Here is a 20,101-nt window from a genome sequence, read left to right on the forward strand (position 1 = left end):
ATGTGATGGACACGTCCATCAACAGTTATGGTGTGTGCGTGCATCGGGTCAGATTGCGAGCACAGGCATAGCTGTAAAAATACTTAGAATAGAATGGACGCCAGCGGACATTAGCGGCGGGACCAATAAAAGACCACCTGAGCAGGGGTCCGAGAAGTTTTTAGCGGCCCTTCGTGCGTGAGCTTCGTCACGCTCCGGGCGTTCCCCTGTGAAGGATCTAAAGTAGAATCAGGCTTCAAAGCTGGCTTGCTAGGTGTGTTTGATTCGCTCTGCGGCATCACTTAAATCCAGACGGCCTTATCTGCCTGCCTGCGTCTTTTTTTATTACAGCCAGCTGTTAGCGTAGCGTAGCTTTTGTGTACATGACGTTCAAGCTCAAATGTGCAAATATTGATCTTTGGGAGGATCTTTTGGTCACGCAGTCGGATGTGTTTGGAGGAGCACTCGACATGACATGAGAGAAAGATGAAATTGTGTCCACAATGCACGACTGTGTATGAAATTAGAAATTCGGGTTTTGGCCTAGCCATACGAAACACGTCCGCATGAAATACAAACTCGTGGCCATTACCGCTTGACTTCAACTTCCATCATTAAGACACAATCAGACAACTTCATATAACAAGCTGGACTTTTCACCGCAAAATCGTTGATAGCATCAAACTCACCTTCCATATGATGGCGCCTCCTGTTGGTTACTCAAAGAAAAAGCCAATACAATATCCGGATTTCGTTTTACTGTCACTTCTCCCGAGTAACGATGGTAAGAGATTAGCGAAGAGAGGCTATGGTGAAATCTTGTGACAACACCGCAAACGTCCTTTTTAATGAAGTTGTGAAGCGGACAGCTTAAAAGAGTGGGATCCTTTCTTGTGGAAAAGCTCCATGTTGATCCTTGGAGGATGTGCCATTGTGTATGCCAAGAACATCTTTAATCAACAATGTCAAGATGATGCCTTTTAGGATTATTTGAGATACTTTCAAGGGCTCAATTTGATGTTTGTGGCAACAATCCATTCAAATTGCGATTTTGGCGTCCATTTTGACTGACGGCGCCGGCATTAGCGTGGGCATCCTCGCTTTAGTGCGTCAAGATTTTTCCAGTAACGATATGGTTTAATTACCGGGAGGAGCAAAACCATCCATCGTCCTCGCAGCTCAGTTGCCACTCACTGTGATTTCCCCCCAAAAACATTTCCAATCGGTGTGAGCGTGCCATTGAAGGCAGATGGACGTGAAGCGTAAAATGACAAAGTGTACAAGTTTGATGATTAATGCTAGGATGGCTCTACGGGTTAAAACAGGGAGGAAATCATAAATATAAAATGTCACTTTCATGGAGTGATGCAATTGTATGGAAGCTACAGCATTAACCAGATAAACCTAGTAGAAACGCACACATCATGTGTGGAATGTATGAGTTTGTTGTTTTTGATCCCTATTTATATGTAAAGAATATAAATATAAGCATAAAGGCCTCTCATAGACAGTGTGGGTTGGTACATGAACGTGTCAGTGATGACGTTGAAAGGCTAAGTAAGTTGGATACTTCCTGGTTTATGTACTGCTGGGTCGTACCATTTGTGGATTATAGGGTGGAGAGATGATATTTCCGTTGTGACAAGCATTTTAAATAGATGTCCCTAGCCCAGCTTTGAAATCCTAAACAGGACCAGAAACCCTAATTTGAAAACTATAAACCTGGTTTGAATTCTTAATTTGGAATCCTAACCGTGGATTGAAACTTTGATTGGAGAGCCTCCCCAAACTTGAAATGGAATTGAAATTAGAACTTGAATTGACATTTAAAATTCCAAACATAATTTGAAACTTGTGCAACATTCAAAGTACACGAACCAACCCTCAGTAACTATAACCATTAAAACGAGACACTTTGTTACTTACTGTGGAGGACGAGAGTGCAATATTTGGCAACCAAATGTTTGACGTATGTCTGAGCTGACAAAATGTTCGTATTGTACGTTAAACACGAGTGCGCTAGCTTATCTCCCGCCAGGTTTTGAGCGTCTCTTGACGGGAGACGCCAATGACACATTTGGAGACATCGGGACGCCGTTCAAACTGTGGTCGTTGTGAGTGTCAGGTTGAAATTCCTCAGGTGTCAGCTCGTCATGGCGTCAAAAGCGGGAAACGTGGCTTTTCATGCTTGTCTGTTGAAGTAAAGAAAAAAAACCATTTAAATAAATAAAACAAGAACTTCCCAGCAGCCAGCAGGTGCTTGTTTTCCCAAACAAAGTGGCCATTCAGCTCCTGACATGTTTTCTGCCATCTCTCCTTTGGTGCCGTCACAAACGTATCAGCATGCTTGCGAGGTGCAGAAAAGAGATGACACGTTGACAAAGCTTAAAATCTGTATTTAAACCCTAAAGAACTCACCCCTGCATACAAACCCTGGCTTGAAAGCCCAATACAGATGGTAAACTTTAGCTTGAATCCTTAAAACCTGAAACCCATGACTTTGAAACTTTCAACATTCAGCTGTTTTCTCTCGGTTCCTTTGGTGCCGTCACAAGCACTTTGATACATTTACCTGGCGGAGAAAAAGACAGCAGAGAAGCTGGCACCTGAACACAGAGGCTCATCATAGAAGCCAAAGAAATAAAGATGGACGCAAAGGAATCGAGCGTCAACCTGACTTGCGCTGAATGCTTGTGTCGGCCCCTCAGGGCAGACGTTGCAGAGGAGTGCATGCTGGGAGATGAGATCAGCTCTTCCAAGTCAACATTCAAGACATATTAGTCTTAGCAGAATCTTTACCATTTGCAAACATTACAGTGCAATAACTATTTTCATTATTATTGACACTTTACTTATGAAAATTGGTTAAAATCCTCAGAATTGTCACCTCTCGACAAAAGTCAATTTCTGTTGTGTTTCATCAAATTGTGCTGAAACCAAAAAAGACGTTCGAAAATATTTGCTTCTATTTTGAAAATCAACAATCATTCTTTTTAGTGCTTTTCTCACGTTTGCAAACCAAACTAACGACTGAATCATATTAACTTTGTGTGTTGTTTAAAGTCATAAATATAATTTTATTTAATATTTTCTTATTGAGAAATAACTGTCAGATTATTTGATTTTGAAAAATAATTACTTGAGTATAGCCCAGGTAAAAATCCAAAGATATTTGACCATGTTTTGCTAACATCAAAATTAACTTAGCCTTTAATGAAGCTAATGTATGAAGCTGTATTTTAATTTCCAATTTATTAATTTAATTGTAATATTGTAAATTTTCTCTGTTAATATTCCAGACCCCGCGACCTTGTGAGGATAAGTGGTTCGGATGACGAATGAATAATTAAAGACAATTTAACCTTAATGAACCAAAGTCAATTAGTCGTGATTAAAATTCACTTACGATTTAGTCAGTGTCAAAATAATTTGTGCTTAAAAGAACCTGATGTAGATTGTTGTAAATATCAAAAACAATTTAATCTTTATTCAACATGAAATTCTGTCTGTATAACCAAATTTTTTGGAAAACCTCAAAATTTGAAATTCAGTTATGTATTAGTTCATATCTTGAATTTTCTGCAATTTATCAATTTTCAAATTTTCAATGAATTTAAATCACCTTATATAAAAACAATTTAATGAACCTTATCTAGGTGTATATACGGAAAGAAAAACATCTTAATAATTTACCTTTGCGTACGTGTTTTTAGATTATTTAGGAATTTTTTTACAGTCTTCATCCTGTCGTATAGGTTTTCATAATTATCAAAGACATTTAGTCTTGAAGTAATCTAAAATATATATTTGATTTTGAAAACGTTGATTTTTTTTGATCACTTTGAGGTTCTGCTGCTGTTCCGTCCAATTAGTATTATGGATGAGTTGCATCATCAGCATAAGCGAGCGGGCTGGCTGACAGGCTAGCAGGTTGCCAATGGACATCGGAGACCTTAATGAAGGAAAAGAAGGAAGGTGTGAATCTTTAACATCATAGAGGGGAAGTGATGGTGAGGCATGTTGGAAGCCGTCTCCGGGCGCAGCTCATTAAGGCGCGGTAATCCGTTCATCCTGCCAATCATTAGCTGCGCTAAACAGTTGACGTCTTGGGAAGCTGGAGGCACAACAACACGGCGACGACATCCACGAAGCGGACCTCATTAACCAGGAAGACACCTCGACGTGTCTGCGTGTTGTGCTTGCTCATCAACTACATTCCATAAGAGAAGGGATAGCAATTGTTAGCGTCACTCAAGATTCCAAACTTACTTCAATGGCGACGCAGACTATGTTCGATTCACTCCGCCGTCTTCAATGTTGACAAATGTTTTTTTCCATAATTGTTTTTTTTTTGAAAACTCCAAATTGTCTGCACTAACACGTCATTGACGATTAATTCGGTCTATTGTTGTGACTTTCAGGTTAGGTTAATTGATGACAACAAAGGTTTAGTTTTAAGACGATTCTTGTATTGCCCTGGAACAAAGACACAAGAAGACTAAAAAACAAAATCTTGTACGTTAAGTTCTTAAAAGACTAATTTGTCCATTGTTAGGTTTACTGAAGATATTGTCATTGTTGACAAACGTGTCCTTTGAATTGTTACATTGGTTATTGTCTCTTATCAAAAACACAAATTTAATCCAAACAAATTTTGCTGAAAGCTAAACATTCCTCAATGTCTGAAAAAAACAAGATTTTAAACCATCATCCATGTTAATAATAATGCATATCTTGAGGACAATGTTTTCCAAGCCGTTTTCCAGCCACACAACATTACACCGGCGTCGTTGGAGAGTTCCATGAGGCCGACGGTGTCGTTGATGTTAGCCCAGCGAGCTGTCGGCAGGTGGGCCGCTCTCTGCAGGATGAAGCCCTCCACGCTCCCATCTGCAGCAGCGCATCAAGCGTCCTTCTTCCACCATTCTTTTATTTATGAGCACATTTTGAATAGATGTCCTCCGGCTCCCGCAGAGCAGAGCAAAATGGCGTCATCGCCGATGCTCGTTAGGCAACGCTCCGAGGAAGAGGATGAAGTACAGCAATGTAAGATAATAATACATAGGCAGAGGAAATAATTCATAAACAAATGTATGAAGACAAAGTGATAACGTGGGAGAGAAACATTTTCTCTGCATGGGCAGGCGTGACATAGACGAATGAAAATAATATCGAATCAGAGACAAATATAGCTGGGAATGGATGACATGACACCATGGATTGTTTACGCAAATAAAATTAGAACAAGCCTGTCTTTATACTCAAACGGACTATGAGATTTGGATTTTTTTTTTTTTTTAATGTATATTTGAAGAAAACATCGTGTTGGAGGAATTTCCGGCAAGTAACGGCTTTTGAGTACAAGTGACGACAACCTGGCCCGAGCTTTGCGATATATTATCTTCAACAGGATCTGGAGTTTGTTCTAAATAGCAGATAAGCATTTGGTATCCCCTGAAATGGTTGCTTGCCAATCCTAGTGAAAAAAAAAAAAAATCATCTTGCGAACATAAAAAGGGAGACAGATGAAAATAAATGACGGAAGTCGTCCGTGGTAAAAAATAAAAAAAGTGCCCATGCGGCACAACGGCATTCGAGTATGACGTTTAATTACGGGAGCTGCCAGACTGTGTCGTCTGTTTCTTGTCATACTTTCTCCTCTTAAACATGCCAGTTTTTCCCGTTCAATCTTCCTCTTTCATTCATCAAGCAAAGATTCCGAGTGTACTGTAATGGATAACAAACGGACTGTAATGATCTGTTTATCGTCGTGTTTTTGCTCATCTTTTTTTCTGAGGCACAACCACTTCATGAGTGGCAATCATGATCTTCATGGATATTAAAGCTGCTTAAAACAGGAAAAACATATTTGTTGGGTTCATTCAAGACTGCAAGTCATCTTGTAGACCAGGTCTGGTCCTCGAGAGCCGCTCAGCTGCCCTGCCCGTTTTTGTAATATGAATATTACAAAATATATATTAGGTTAATTGAAGACTAACAGTAATAAAAATACTAATAAAAATAGTTGTTTAAAAAATGTTTACCCAATTATTGATGTTTAAAGAAACATCAGGGTTCTCCAGGTCAGGTCTTGGCGAGCTACTAGTTTTATGTAAGCTTGTGCCAACACACGATTCAAATGGTGAGCTCACCAAAAAGCATCTGCAAAGGGTCTTATGAATCCTTTTATTTATCATCTTATTCATCTTATTTACTCATCCGGAGTGTAGCTCAACCATTTGGAGTGACCCCATCATTTGTCTTGATGCTTCAATCTATCGGCGTTAACGTTGCTGAGAAGAAGAAAAAGCCGGGAACCAGCAGAAGCCTCCCCACGAGACTCCTTTACGTGCCAACAAGCACGTTTATTATTCAACAACGTCTCTAATAGAGATAAAGAGGCGCGAGAGGAGATAGTGAACAGTGAACAGACAGGAAGCAAAGTTGTACAAAAGGTCTTCGGACTAAAGCAGCATATTAGACTCCTCTAATGTGTTTTTTATTCCGGAGGTATTCTACTGATGTTATTTCAGAGAAGCGGGTGGTCCATTTAGACATCAATTGGTCAAGCAAAATGTGCAAAGGGCACTTTAGTTGATGGTTGCCTAGTGACAGAGCTTTTAAGAAAACAAGGTTGGAAGAGCGATTGCTGTCATGATCTCAACGAAGATTGTGTGGACTGTATTTTCCGGACTATAAGGCGCACCTAAAAAGCTAAAATTTTCTCAAAAGCCGACGTTGCGCCTTATAGTCCGGTGCGCCTTATATATGGACCAAATTCCTAAATGTAAACCGGCCCGAAGCATTGTGTCATGAAATCGATCATAAGTGGCCCGCTGAAGACTATGACTCATGAATCAAAAAGATTCATACTTATTCATAAAAATACTATAATAATTTGTTGCATCTGAAGTTGAAATAAAAAAGATAAAATGGAGAATGATTTGATTTGGATTAAAAATCTGACATGATGCATTGGTGCGCCTTATAGTCCGGTGCGCCTTATATAAGGACACATTTTTAAAATGGGCCACACACTTATAGTCCGGAAAATACGGTACTTAACACTACAGCGGCTTAATTGATGGCAGCGGCATCAACGTTAGCTTGAGGAAATGCTACGCTTGTTACAATATATGTTCGACGCGGGCTTGAGGGTGTAAGGCCCCGACTATTACGTCATATACGTATGATCATGACCCTTAGATACCTTCGCCCCAAAATGGTTCAGTTTCATTGTCCTTGTATTTTTAAAACAGATCTTATCAGACGGTGTACTTTCCAAAGCGGACGGTGAATAACATCATACAAGCGATGAAACAAAGCAGATTGAGCGTCTCCTCCGCGTGCGTTACATAACCTTCTGTCCTCTGTCTTCACACTGCGCCTAGCGAGAAGATTTATTCTCGTCTGTCACACGCTTGATTTCCACCGCCAAACGTTCTCTCCCGCTTGGTGACGAGAGGCGACTCTTTTCCGCTTAAATGTCGGCGCAATGAAAGTCAATGCGGGAAGACAGACAGCGCTTGGCTCCGCAGGCCATAATTATCCTGTTTGTTTGGAGGCGGGCCGTTTTGTTTTATTTAAATCTCAACCCGGCTGACAAGGCCCGTGAAAGGCTCGTTTTACTGTCGCGTCAAGTTTGTCAGCAGCACCAGACGCCAGCTTTGCATTAAATATCCCGCCGTGGATTCCACGACTGGGGTAGAATGCGATTTTACAGCGGCGTGGAAGAAAAATTCCTCCTGTAAACAGTGCCAAAGTGATTAAATAAAACAGCCCTGTGAAATGCTGAAAAAGAAAGACTGGCAACAAAATGACCTAAAGAAAGGGGCGCGAGGATATCAGGGGTACGATGAAAAACCCGGAAAATAATCAGGGAAGCAAATAGTTGTGATTATGAAGCGCTCTGCATTTAATGAGCAAGCTAACTAGCTAGCCTCACCTGCGCTCAAGATCTTTAGAAAAGACTGCAATGAACTTCCTTCGGAGGGTGCCTGGGCTCACCCCCAGAGACAGGGCGAGAGGTTCTGACATCCAGGAGGGTCCTCCTGGACTCGCTACAGGGACTGCATCTCGCAAATGGCCTGGGAATGCCTGTGTATAAAACAAGAGTGGAACGTAAGACAAGCATCACAACGTTTGGTTTAATTCTGTTGCAGATAATTGAAATCTATCCACAGGGTACTTGATTCTGATTTGATGGCCCACCAACAAGCTGATAGTGATCCCGAAGCGGTTGCATGAAAGTTAGCCACTTCCTGTTTATTTACTAAGAAGACTCCTTGACGAGATTCCTCACAGTATGGCTTTATTGATCCGTTTTCTTTATGGTCACAGTTGAGTTTAACAGGTTGTTAACAACCCACAGACCACATCTTCAATTGTTAATGTACCTAACATCTATGTTTTTTAATTGAATAGAACATAAGAATAAAGAGAACTTGTAAACCACGTCGGAAGGCCAGAGCGTAGGAGGTCAAACCAGAACTATTAGGAATACTTGCGAAACTATATTCCACTGTGCTATTGGGGTGGAGTCGCTGCCTGGAACTAGCTACGAGAACAATTTCAATTGGCTTTTTTCAAGAGGTTTCATTTTCCTGTCATGAGGGACTTTCTCATTGTTTTACAGCAAGCAAATTTAAAATTGATTTAAGGCTCCAGGGTCCTACGTTCTGAATCGAGCAAAGTTCCTTTCCAAAGAGTGAGTCAGGTAAAGCTTGTGAGGACATGACGCAAAAAAACGTTAGGTGACAATGATGTCAGGATTGCCCATCACTCAGTGGCGGTGTTTGTCTTGTACATTGTAGCTGTCAATCCAGAAGCTTGTAGTAACTTGCACTTGCTTAGTAACACAATTCGAGCACGGCGACTGCTCCATTACACCTGTAGCCCGTAAAATCGACGCCGTCTTTGTAAACAACTTGTTCATCTGGAGGCGGCAGCGCTCGTATCGCGGTTTCTCGCCTGTCAAGCTCGACAGCACCAAAGTGGGTGCATGCGAGGCTATGGGGGAGTCTTGTTTGAAGAGGGAAGCAACTTGATTGGAATTGCATTGTGGGAGTTATCAGGCCGTGTAGCGAGCTAGTAAACACAAAGATGACGGCCGTGGGAAGCCATGTCAAAGACAGGCCGAGTTCAAGTCTGTCGGGGGGGAAGGAAAAGGATGGAGGGAGGCTTGGAGGATATGCTTGGCGATGTGTCCTGTAAATACTTTATTCACAGCAAGTGTCCCCGAAGAGGAAAGAGCCAATTAACAAATCCCATTAATTATGAGACTATCACAGCTGATTAGAACATGGCATCCTGCTCGCCACAGTCCTGCTCTCATTGAGGAAGGAAGGAAGGAAGGAAGGAAGGAAGGAAGGAAGGAAGGAAGAAAGATGAAGTCACTTGAGGAATTAATCAACTCGAGGTGGTCAACTTCTAACAAGTCTACTTCAGCTGGTTGGAAACTGCTTTTGATGATCGTCTGGATGGATACACTAAATCAGGATCTGCTGATACTAAATGCTTTCTGGCTTGGGCCACACAATCAATTGTTAAATAGTCTGTAAGTCAGTCCCGTCCGTCCGTCTCGTTTGTTAGCAAGCCAGTGTTTTTTAATAACCAACCAATCAGTGATTATTCAAGTGGTTGACTCTCAAAATAATTTGCTTGCAAACTGATGGACTCAAACTAACTAATCAACTTACTAACTTGCTAAAAAATTAAAATACTGGCTGAATAGCCGAAATAAGTGACTGACGAATAAAGTGGCTGCTTGGCTTTATGAGTGTGCAACTAACTCACAAAATAAGTGACTAAATACTTGAGTGACTGACCAAGTACGACGGACTTTCTGTCGGACTTTCAAACCCAAAAACTCACCGGCCTCATGCTGCAAAAATGAACAATAAATGGCCCATGTGTGTGAATGAAGGAATAAATGAATACTGAATTGCACGTGCATAAAGCTGGTATTGCATCGTAGCCTCAGCGGGCCCCCGCATGCCGACGACGGCGATCCAATTGAATTCCCCGCAGTAGGTCACAGGTGTCACTTCTCCAAAGCGGCAATGGGCCCACATGGGGGGACGGCGGGGCGCCAAGCAGAGCACCGAGCGGGGTTGGGGGGGAGAGACGACTGCATTCGTTTCAAGGCAAACGATAATTATGTGGAGTGTTTCTTCACTGGGACCAAATGATTTTAATTACACAGAGAATGGAAATCAATATGTTGCCCAGCCAGATATGCAATTATGCTTATCTTATCGCCATTGTCATTAAGTGCGCACTGTTTGACCGTACATGCACGTACACACATTACACATTCATATCCTTGTTAATGAATTGAAGACGTTTTGGCCAAGTTAAATCTGAAGTTCGCACAGCGGATTGCTTTGTGTGGATACAATACACTACTTGTTTAGCTTTTCGATTCTACCTCTGGCCCTCCCTGTGTGGAGTTTGCATGTTCTCCCCGGGCCCGTGTAGGTTTTCTTCGGGCACTCCGGTTTCCTCCGGGCAATCCGGTTTTCTCCGGGCACTCCGGTTTCCTCCCACATCCCATAAACATGCTTGGCATTGCCCCAAGGGGTAAGTGTGGGTGGTTGTTCGTCTCTGTGTGCCCTGCGATTGGCTGGCAACCGGTCCAGGGTGGCCCCCGCCTACTGCCCGATGACTGCTGGGATAGCCTCCAGCCCGCCCACGACCCCCATGGGGATAAGCGGTATAGAAAATAGATGGATGATTATTTCGAAGCCAAAATCATACAAACTTCACATTTGCAGTAAAGCTGCCGGGTTGATGTTCCTCTACCTGCAACACAAAGGTATTTGTTTCCCTTACTCGCTTTCTTCTATTTTACTACCACTTGGACCCTTAACTCCCATCACCTTCCTGCTGCTCCGGCTGCACTCCAAGCCTCTCAGATTAGTCATCTGGCATGGGTAAAGGAAAAGCGGGAAGCTCAAGCTGTCACCCGCATGAACGCGCAGATCCCACCTTACAGTCGGCGCCCGCCCGACATTTACATGAACACCTTGTCCAATTATTCTCCTCTCGCGCCGGTCGCGTCACGCATGGTCGCCGGCGGCCTGCTTCCTCGCTGACAATTTACACCGGTTAAAATCCTCAGAGGACAAAGGACACGAGGGCACTGTCTCTTTCCCGCACGCCGCACCAAAGTCACATTCTCAACTGGAAAGTCGTCAAGAAGCCACAAAGTGTAAATGCTGCAAAGTATGTAAGAAAGGAAGCGAAGAAGAAAATAGAATGAATAGGGATGAAAAGATACAGATGGGTGCTTAGGGTTTATGACCCCTGAGGTGTGAAGGACACGGCCAGACAAATATCCGGTCTAATTAGCAACAGGGTAGGGTTGAGAATAGACAAGTTGGGGAATGTAAGTTCTGTAGCTTTTTGGGCAATCGCAGGAAATGCACGATGGGGCTGAAGATACAGCTTAGCATTTAAAAAATGGCTGAAGATGTATGACCCCCTAAGTAGGGGAGAAAGGGCCTACAACTAGCTGGTTGGTCCAGTAAGCGAAGCAACGGGGAGGGGTTGGGGAAAAACATTTGGTAGACACGAGGGAAGGTAGCCAGATGGACAATCGCAGAAGGTGCAACGTGGGGGCTAAAGAAATATAACGATCTTTTAGGAATGAAACAAGATTTATGACCCCCAGGGTAGAAAGTGCGAAGGTAGACAAGTAGCTAGTTGGTCTAGTAAGAAGGAAGTGGATAGTGATAGCATATAAAGTTGCTGAATTTCTAGGTCTGTTTATGACCCCAAGCTAAAAACCACATGGCAATGTTGAAATGTTGCTCGTTGATAAAGAAAGTAAGGCAGAAACGAAAGTGAAAGTGAGCTGGGTGGGACTTAAAAGTCACAATTGTTAAGTTCCAAGGGGAGGGCAAAGAGTTAGTTGGCTTGGGAGTTAAGGTCATTACAGTCAGGGTAAAACAGACGCTTCTGATGAGGGCCAAATATAGCTTATTAGCAGCTTGAGCGTAATTAAAGCTACCACAACATGAACACTTTGTTGTTGGACAAATTTGCACAGCATCGTGCAACGTAAACAAGCTAATTAGCACGTTTGCTGAGGTGATGTTTAGCTGAACAAATCTCCGGCGTCCATTCGCCAGAAGGCAAGCCACATCACCTGAATGGCAAGTTGCCTGCAGAAGGCTGAAATTTCTCACCTTGATTGAATCTGTGATATAAGACGTTTAAAAATTTACACATTTCCTTATGAGTCATGATTTTGTGGAGGCGTGAGGTGTCAACGCACGCCTTCAGAAGCTTATGTACACTTTTGCGGTTATTTATACCTTTGGTGTGAAATAGCAAACATCATTAGAATCTCCTGACTTGAATAAACATGTTCCATCCCCCACAATAAACGTATAAAACGTTGGAATTGCATAGGCTAATTTTGAAAATATCAGATTGGGACAAAATCAATTCAACTTATAATGGAAGCTTCGAATCAAAATGGCAGACTTCCAGACATAGTTACTTTTTTTACAGGGCTAATCAAGATGGACATGCCTTCAAAATGTCCTGTTGCTAAGTGAAACTGGATTCCAAGGCTTAATTTCCTACTCAATTTTGACTTGAAAGTGAATTCCGGGGCAATCAATTAACGTTGATATTTAAAAAATGTCACATATTAGCATTAATCAAGTGAGGTAAAAAAAAAAAAGGTCTTTTTAAAAATAAATAACAGACTTCCACCCCAAATTCATGCTGCTAAATTAAACAGGCTGGTGTGTGGTGGGACTGTGTCTTTTTTTTTCAAAATTGCGTTATTATTATTTTTAGGCCAGGGCGCACGACAGAGCCCAATAATTAAACAACTGCGCTAACCAACTTATGACAACAAAATTGTGAATATGGCTGACGTTACGCAATAAATCCACAAAATGTCGTCAATATTTATTCTCCGGCCATCTGCCGGTGGCTGAGATGTGTCCTGCCGTTCCCAAAGTATACACATCGCTCACAACATGCACATTTTCACACGTCAACGCGGCATATTAGCGCACTAGTCGACACATTCAGCTGATTCACGGCTGCCCGGTCAGCTGACAGATGGATTCTCCTGGCCGATGCGGTTTCACATTTTGTTCCGCCAGCAACTCGGGTTCATCTTTTATCTCCCACTTGCTCCCAAAGGATCAAATTTTGGTGTTGTTACAAGATGAGGGATCACAATTGTTCTCACGCAATTAACTTGTGCTCCCCGAGAGGGTTTGCCATCACAAAAACGTTTTGGACTTTGAATAGACATTTAAAGACATTTATTTTCAATTATTATCACGACATAGAAATATTACTGAGTCTAGAGTATAACGCTTTCTTGAAATCCCAATTTGAAACCCTAAGCAGAGTTGGAAACGTCATTTAAACCTTACATCTGGTTTAAAATAATTAATTATAATAAAATCCTTACCATTATTTCACACCCTACCTTGGCCTTGAAATTTCTCTTTGAAACTCTGATCCTAAACCTGAAACCCTTTGTTCGAAAACCCTAAACCAGGGGTCTCAAACTCCAGTCCTCGGGGGCTGCATTCCTACATTTTCTAAGTTTCCCTCGTTAAACACACCTGATTCAGTTATCAGGCTCCTGCAGAACGTGAGGATGAACTGATCATTTGAATCAGGTGTGTTTAACGAGGGAAACTTGGAAAACATGTAGGAATGCGGCCCCCGAGGACTGGAGTTTGAGACCCCTGCCCTAAACCTTGTTTCAAAACATTACTTTGAAAACCTAACCGTAAATTTCTACTATTTGATGTGTCAAATACTTATAAAAAAAAAGATTGTTTCACTCCATACTAAGATAAAGAAAACAGCTTCAAGTGTTCACCTGTGCATTGATCAATAAATCAATGATTGAATACTTAGTTTTTTTTGTCTCTTTGAAGGACAAAGCAGTTGCTTGTTCTTTTGCAAAGAATTCCACTTGCGCTTCGTCGAAAGATAACACTTGGTGGCAAGGTGTGTGTCTGTACGCATGTGTGTGTGTGTGTGTTCCACCTGCTGTTGAGTGCATGTGTAGCCGCGGGGAGTTGAGCCTCAGCTCCTCCTCCTCCTCCTCCTCGTCCCAGCGGAGGAAGGGAGCATTAACACGTATGTTTAGTCTTCTCGCTTGCGAGGGAGGAGGTGTTTCATTTCAACGTTTCCTCTCCTCTTCTTCTTTGACTTCCTCATCCTCCTCCTCCACTTAAGTGCACCTGCCTCCATCGTTTTGTCTCGCCGCCTCGGAGGAACCTTTTTTTTTTTCTCTTTTTTTCCAAGCCTGCCTCTGTGCGCTGCCAGGCTTTGGCTCCCAATCTTCCATGGCGCCGCATGTTTTGTCTTGTAAAATGAAGTGTTATGTTGTTACGCCTTCTGAGGCAGGAGATGAGGCGTACAGATGGAGAAGGATGCCCGGATCGTCACGGCAACCTTCGTGTAAACCTTGAAATGAAAACAATGCAGGATTAGAGAGGAAGGAGCTCGGGAAAGAACACAAGTAAACAAAAACGAGCCGGGGATTTCAACTGGGATAAAAAAAAGGAAGATCTTGCAGAGCCATTTCCCCAATTTACTTCCTGGGGGTAATAAATGAGGGCCAATAAAACACCCAGCTTCTTTTGAGGAATCCTGGAACCTTTAGGGGAAAGTGTCTCATGATCGCAAGAAAAAGACAAAAAAAAAAATATATATATATATATACCGTATTTTCCGCACTGTAAGGCACACCGGATTATAAGGCGCACCTTCAATGAATGGCCCATTTTAAAACTTTGTCCATATATAAGATATATACATTTGGCCCTTGGGCCGGACTTTGGACACACCTGCTGTAGTGGCTCAATATTGGTCCATATATAAGGCGCTGTCACGTCGCCCCCAACTGCTCCACTATGTGTCTGTTGTCTTGGTTTCTGTCTGTGTGCTCGCCCCTCCCCTCCTGTGTGCCCATGATCAGTGTGATTGTTCCCACCTGCCTCTCGTTACCTGTCTTGTATAAAAGTCCTGTCTGCCCCTCTCTCCCGGTCGGATCATTGGATTTGGTTTTGGTATTGGTATTGGTATTGGTATTGTTATTGGTTTGGTTTTGGTCATTGGTTTTGGTTCCTGTCGTTCGGTGTGTTGTCCTGTCTTGGTGCCGTCATGTCCTGCTGTCTTGTTTCACGTCCCGGTCAGTCAGTCAAGTTATTGTTTGCTATGTCATGTCAGTTGCCTTTTGAGTTCCGCCAATAAACCCTGGTCCAAGCTGCACTTGGTCGTCCTGCTCCATGCTGCTACACCAACCGACCGTGACAGAATGATCCGACCATCACAACGACCAGCGCTTGGACCCCCCTCCACCACCAGCTCCCGCTGCGACGCCCGATCGTCGTCCGAGCTTGTCCCGGCGCCATCAGCTCCGCGACCGTCATCGGACTTCGCTCCCGCGACGCCGGACCCGCGGCCGCCATCGGAGTTCCTCCCGGCACCATCGCCTCTGCGACCGTCGTCGGACTTCGCTGCCGCGACGCCGGACCCGCGGCCGCCATCGGAGTGCTTCTGGCGCCAGCGGCTTTGCGGCCGCGATCGGACTCTGGTGCCGCGACGCCGGACCCACGGCCGCCGTTGGAGTGCCTCCCGGCGTCATCAGACTCACGGCCGCCATCGGGCTCCACCCCAGCGTCGCAGGACCCGCGAACGTCGCCAGACATCCAAGCCAGCTGCGTCGGACCCGCGATCGTCCCTGGCTCCACTCCCACTGCTGCGGCGCGTGATGGCTCTTGCCGCTGCGCAGAGCCCCGCCTTCCGAGTGTCGCCGATCACTGTACGGACTTTGTGAGTGGCCGCCAATCACGGTACAGACTTCCGGAGTCGCCGCCAATTGCCGTACGGACTTCCTGAGTGGCCGCCGATTGCGGCACTGACTTTTGTATGCCGCTGATTGCGGTTGTGTTTCCCCGAGTCGCCGCGGAGTGCGGTTGTGTTTCCCCGAGGTCCCCGCCCGAGTGCGGCTCTGTCCCCTAGGTCCCCGCCCGAGTGCGGCTCTGTCCCCTAGGTCCCCGCCCGAGTGCGGCTCTGTCCCCTAGGTCCCCGCCCGAGTGCGGCTCTGTCCCCTTGGTCCCCGCCCGAGTGCGGCTCTGTCCCCTAGGTCCCCGCCCGAGTGCGGCTCTGTCCCCTAAGTCACCGCCAGAGTGCGGACCTGTCCCCGAAGTCACCGCCAGAGTGCGGATCTGTCCCCAAGTCGCCGCCCGAGTGCGGTGCGGTTCGGTTCCCCAAGTCGCCGCCCGAGTGCGGCGCGGTTCGGTTCCCCAAGTCGCCGCCCGAGTGCGGCGCGGTTCGGTTCCCCAAGTCGCCGCCCGAGTGCGGCGCGGTTCGGTTCCCCAAGTCGCCGCCCGAGTGCGGCGCGGTGCGGTTCCCCAAGTCGGCGCCCGAGTGCGGCGCGGTTCGGTTCCCCTAGTTTTTTTTTGTTTTTTTTTTGGGACGTCGGGAGACGTCCCTTGTGGGGGGGGTTCTGTCACGTCGCCCCCAACTGCTCCACTATGTGTCTGTTGTCTTGGTTTCTGTCTGTGTGCTCGCCCCTCCCCTCCTGTGTGCCCATGATCAGTGTGATTGTTCCCACCTGCCTCTCGTTACCTGTCTTGTATAAAAGTCCTGTCTGCCCCTCTCTCCCGGTCGGATCATTGGATTTGGTTTTGGTATTGGTATTGGTATTGGTATTGTTATTGGTTTGGTTTTGGTCATTGGTTTTGGTTCCTGTCGTTCGGTGTGTTGTCCTGTCTTGGTGCCGTCATGTCCTGCTGTCTTGTTTCACGTCCCGGTCAGTCAGTCAAGTTATTGTTTGCTCTGTCATGTCAGTTGCCTTTTGAGTTCCGCCAATAAACCCTGGTCCAAGCTGCACTTGGTCGTCCTGCTCCATGCTGCTACACCAACCGACCGTGACAGGCGCACCTGATTATAAGGCGCACGGTTGGCTTTTGAGAAAATTGGAGGTTTTTAGGTGCACCTTACAGTGCGGAAAATACGGTATATATTTACCACCTATATTGACTTCAGGGGTAATTTAACGGGGTCGTTTATGGCAAGTCCAGTCCATGGGAGCCGCTGTCCTAGTCGTTTTCCAGTTCTCTAGGACCCGTTTATGGGTTAGGATGTCCAGCTCAGAAAATATCTGATTAAATCCACTAAAATCTAATGTAACTCAAGTTGAAAATGCCTTATACGCTTTTTATATGTGCGAATGTGTGTGTAGTGTGTGTATGTAAGCGAATCTTGTTAATTTGCTCTCTTGCTTCTGCTTAGCCAGCAGTCAGTCAGAGAGCTGCTGCCTATTTCAATACATACAGTGATGGATGACACACGCACGCATGCATACACACGCGCATACACACACACACACACACACATGCACACACACACACGTACACGGAGTTAAAGGATTTACTTAGGGATGTAATAAGATATGTCTTGCAGAAAGGCGTTATTAGGGTTTCCTTTTTCATGTTTGATCCTTGAAATGATCATCGAGCTTTGACATGGCCCTCCGCCTCCATTAAATACCAAGCCAAATAAGATTTGTACTAGACAAAATTCCTAGAAGAAATGACACGGCCACTCAAAATGGTCTTCTTATAACCAAAATGACCAATTTACTGTTGACTTTTTGGCATGTGTCTTTTGTTGTATGTCGTTTTATGACACACATCTGTCCACGCTGGTATTTTTGTTTTTACATTTTCCAAAATTCCAGTCAAATATTGATGCCATGCTCTGCCCACAGTAGAGGCGTTGTCTGGCAAAGTCTTTGCAATTTTGCCCATCTGTCTGGGAGAGCTGCTTCCAATTGAGGCTTATTTGGATGACTTTCCTTGTGTTGTAAATTGTAAATCCAAACCAAAACTCTCTAACCCAAAAAATCCAACATCATAAGAGTATCCCTGAAACCTCATCTCCTAACCTTTAACTTTTAACCCTAACCCATGATTTGCCTTGTAAGCACCGATCTTCCGAACGCTAACCTTTAACCCAAACCCTTTTGGGAGATATATATATATATTTTTCCTCTTGAGCGCACGCATTTTCTACAGCAACCCTCCTATTAATTTTGAATGATGTATTGTTTTTAAAATGAGCACTGAGAAGCTGCTCGTGATGGCGGTGTTTGTTCATCCTCAGGGGGACTATTTATTTCCATGACAGTAGGAAGACAAAAGTGACGCTCCAGACGAATGACATCAATAATAAAATCATCATAATTGGAATCATAACAAGTTGTCACCTTTGCTCTTTGATTATTCTCTTTGTGTTTGTGAAGGTGGCATCATTACGTCTTTTGTCTTTGATATTTGTGTGTGTGTGTATCTGCACACCTGTTTGTATGTAGCATCCTTTCATGTGTGTGTTGTCCGTTCGCAAGGCTGGCTTTTACTGATAAGCAGCGTGTATGCGCGAGTGCAAAAAAGCACAAGCGACGGGAGGGTGCCAGCAGGAGTGTGACATTCAGTCAGGCATTTATTGCTTGAATGTGGGGCGACCGATCCTCTTACACACACACATACGCTGATGCACCCACCGTGAAATGATGCGATGATAGCATACACGGTGGTTGACTCTGCCTGGTACATCGGAGATCAACATCAGGGAGGTGACATCATCACCTTCACACACAACGACGAGCTTCCTGGCTTTGCCCATGGCTTCAATATTTGAACGCTGACTCCGACGTCAGCTCAGGTAGTTTGATCCTTTGAAGTACCGTGTTTTCTGGAGTATAAGTCGCTCCGGAGTATAAGTCGCACCAGCCATAAAATGCATAATATAGAAGAAGACATAAATAAGTCACAGCAGAGTATAAGTCGCATTTTCTGGGGACATTTATTTGATAAAATCCAACATCAAGAAGAGATATGGCCTCTTGAAAGGCAATTTAAAATAGAATAGGCAACAACAGGCTGAATGCTACGGTATGCTAACGTTACACAACACATAAACAAGGAATGAAGAACGTGCCTGACGTAACATATTAAGAGTTATTCAAATAACTATTGCATAAATAACATGCTAACAAGTTTATCGACCCATCCGCGTCACTCCAAATCATTAAATCCAACGAAATTGTCATTCTCTGTGTCACTTATAAACAACTCCGCTAACCCCGGAAGTAGAAGATGCAGTGCTTCCTCTTCTACGTGGCTTACGGCAGACTCATCGTCAGTTGCAGTTCCAATTATTCCACAGGTCTAGAGCGCTCTCATGAGGTTTAGTGTGAAAATAACATGTGAAATGATATAATGTGTTAATAATTTCATATATAAGTTGCTCCTGAGTATAAGTTTTATATGTATTATGTATTTTAGCTACACACTGTTCTCATAGTTCTGTTTTTAAATTTTTTTTGCAAACCTTTTTTTGTTTACACTGATGCTGAAAGTCACATAGATGATATCTACCTCCACTGTTGACACTATCGTCACCATTTTAACTAATTTGAATAAAACTGTCAACTGTGTCGAACGACTGGAGCTGTTTTACCAGCCTCACTATTTTACTGAGTGTTTTCCTTTACACTGGTTCTGTGTCATCTTGGTCACTTGAGGTTGATGGAGGTCACATGATGCCTGTTTCCCTATTTGGTTTGTCAATACATCGCAAAAGCAACAACACATCATAGTAAAAGCATCTGTAAACGTCACATTGGGTGATTTATTGACTGCGTGTGTGTGTGTGCGTGCACATGTGTTTGTGTGTGTTTTGCCAGAGACCTTTGAGCCGCGGGGAGTGCACAACATGAGCTACAGTATTGATTAGATCCACAATTAACCCCTCGGAGCCTGTCATGTATCACATGGCTGCGTTGCTGACACGATACAAAGAGGAGAACAGAGGTAAAAATGGCCGCAGATGTGAAGGTGGAAAAATAAAAGTCTCATCAGAGAGTTTAGTGTCATGGATGATGAGCTCGGCAGTGTGGAACTTGACTTGTTAAAGCGCTGATGTGGTGAACGTGGAGGAGACGGCACTCGGTTGGAGACGTCAACCAAGCAAATCGCCTTTTTGAGTTTGCCTGTCAAATCTCAAATCAAACATTAAAGCTGTGCCCAGCGATGAATGGACCCTCTAATATTTGAAGTTG

The 20,101-nt window shown here is 44.0% G+C and overlaps 1 long non-coding RNA gene across 1 annotated transcript; it reads right to left on the reverse strand.

The window, feature by feature from the left end:
• Positions 1-741: 741 nt before the first annotated feature.
• On the reverse strand, positions 742-18,955 carry LOC125989245 (uncharacterized). The gene is made up of 4 exons (XR_007488633.2): positions 18,542-18,955; positions 14,014-14,436; positions 7,925-8,076; positions 742-2,171 (listed from the first exon to the last, which is right to left on the reverse strand). It is a non-coding gene; the product is annotated as an uncharacterized lncRNA (long non-coding RNA).
• Positions 18,956-20,101: the final 1,146 nt, after the last annotated feature.

This window comes from Syngnathus scovelli, chromosome 1 (genome assembly GCF_024217435.2).
Source record: "Syngnathus scovelli strain Florida chromosome 1, RoL_Ssco_1.2, whole genome shotgun sequence".
Lineage (NCBI taxonomy): Eukaryota > Metazoa > Chordata > Actinopteri > Syngnathiformes > Syngnathidae > Syngnathus > Syngnathus scovelli.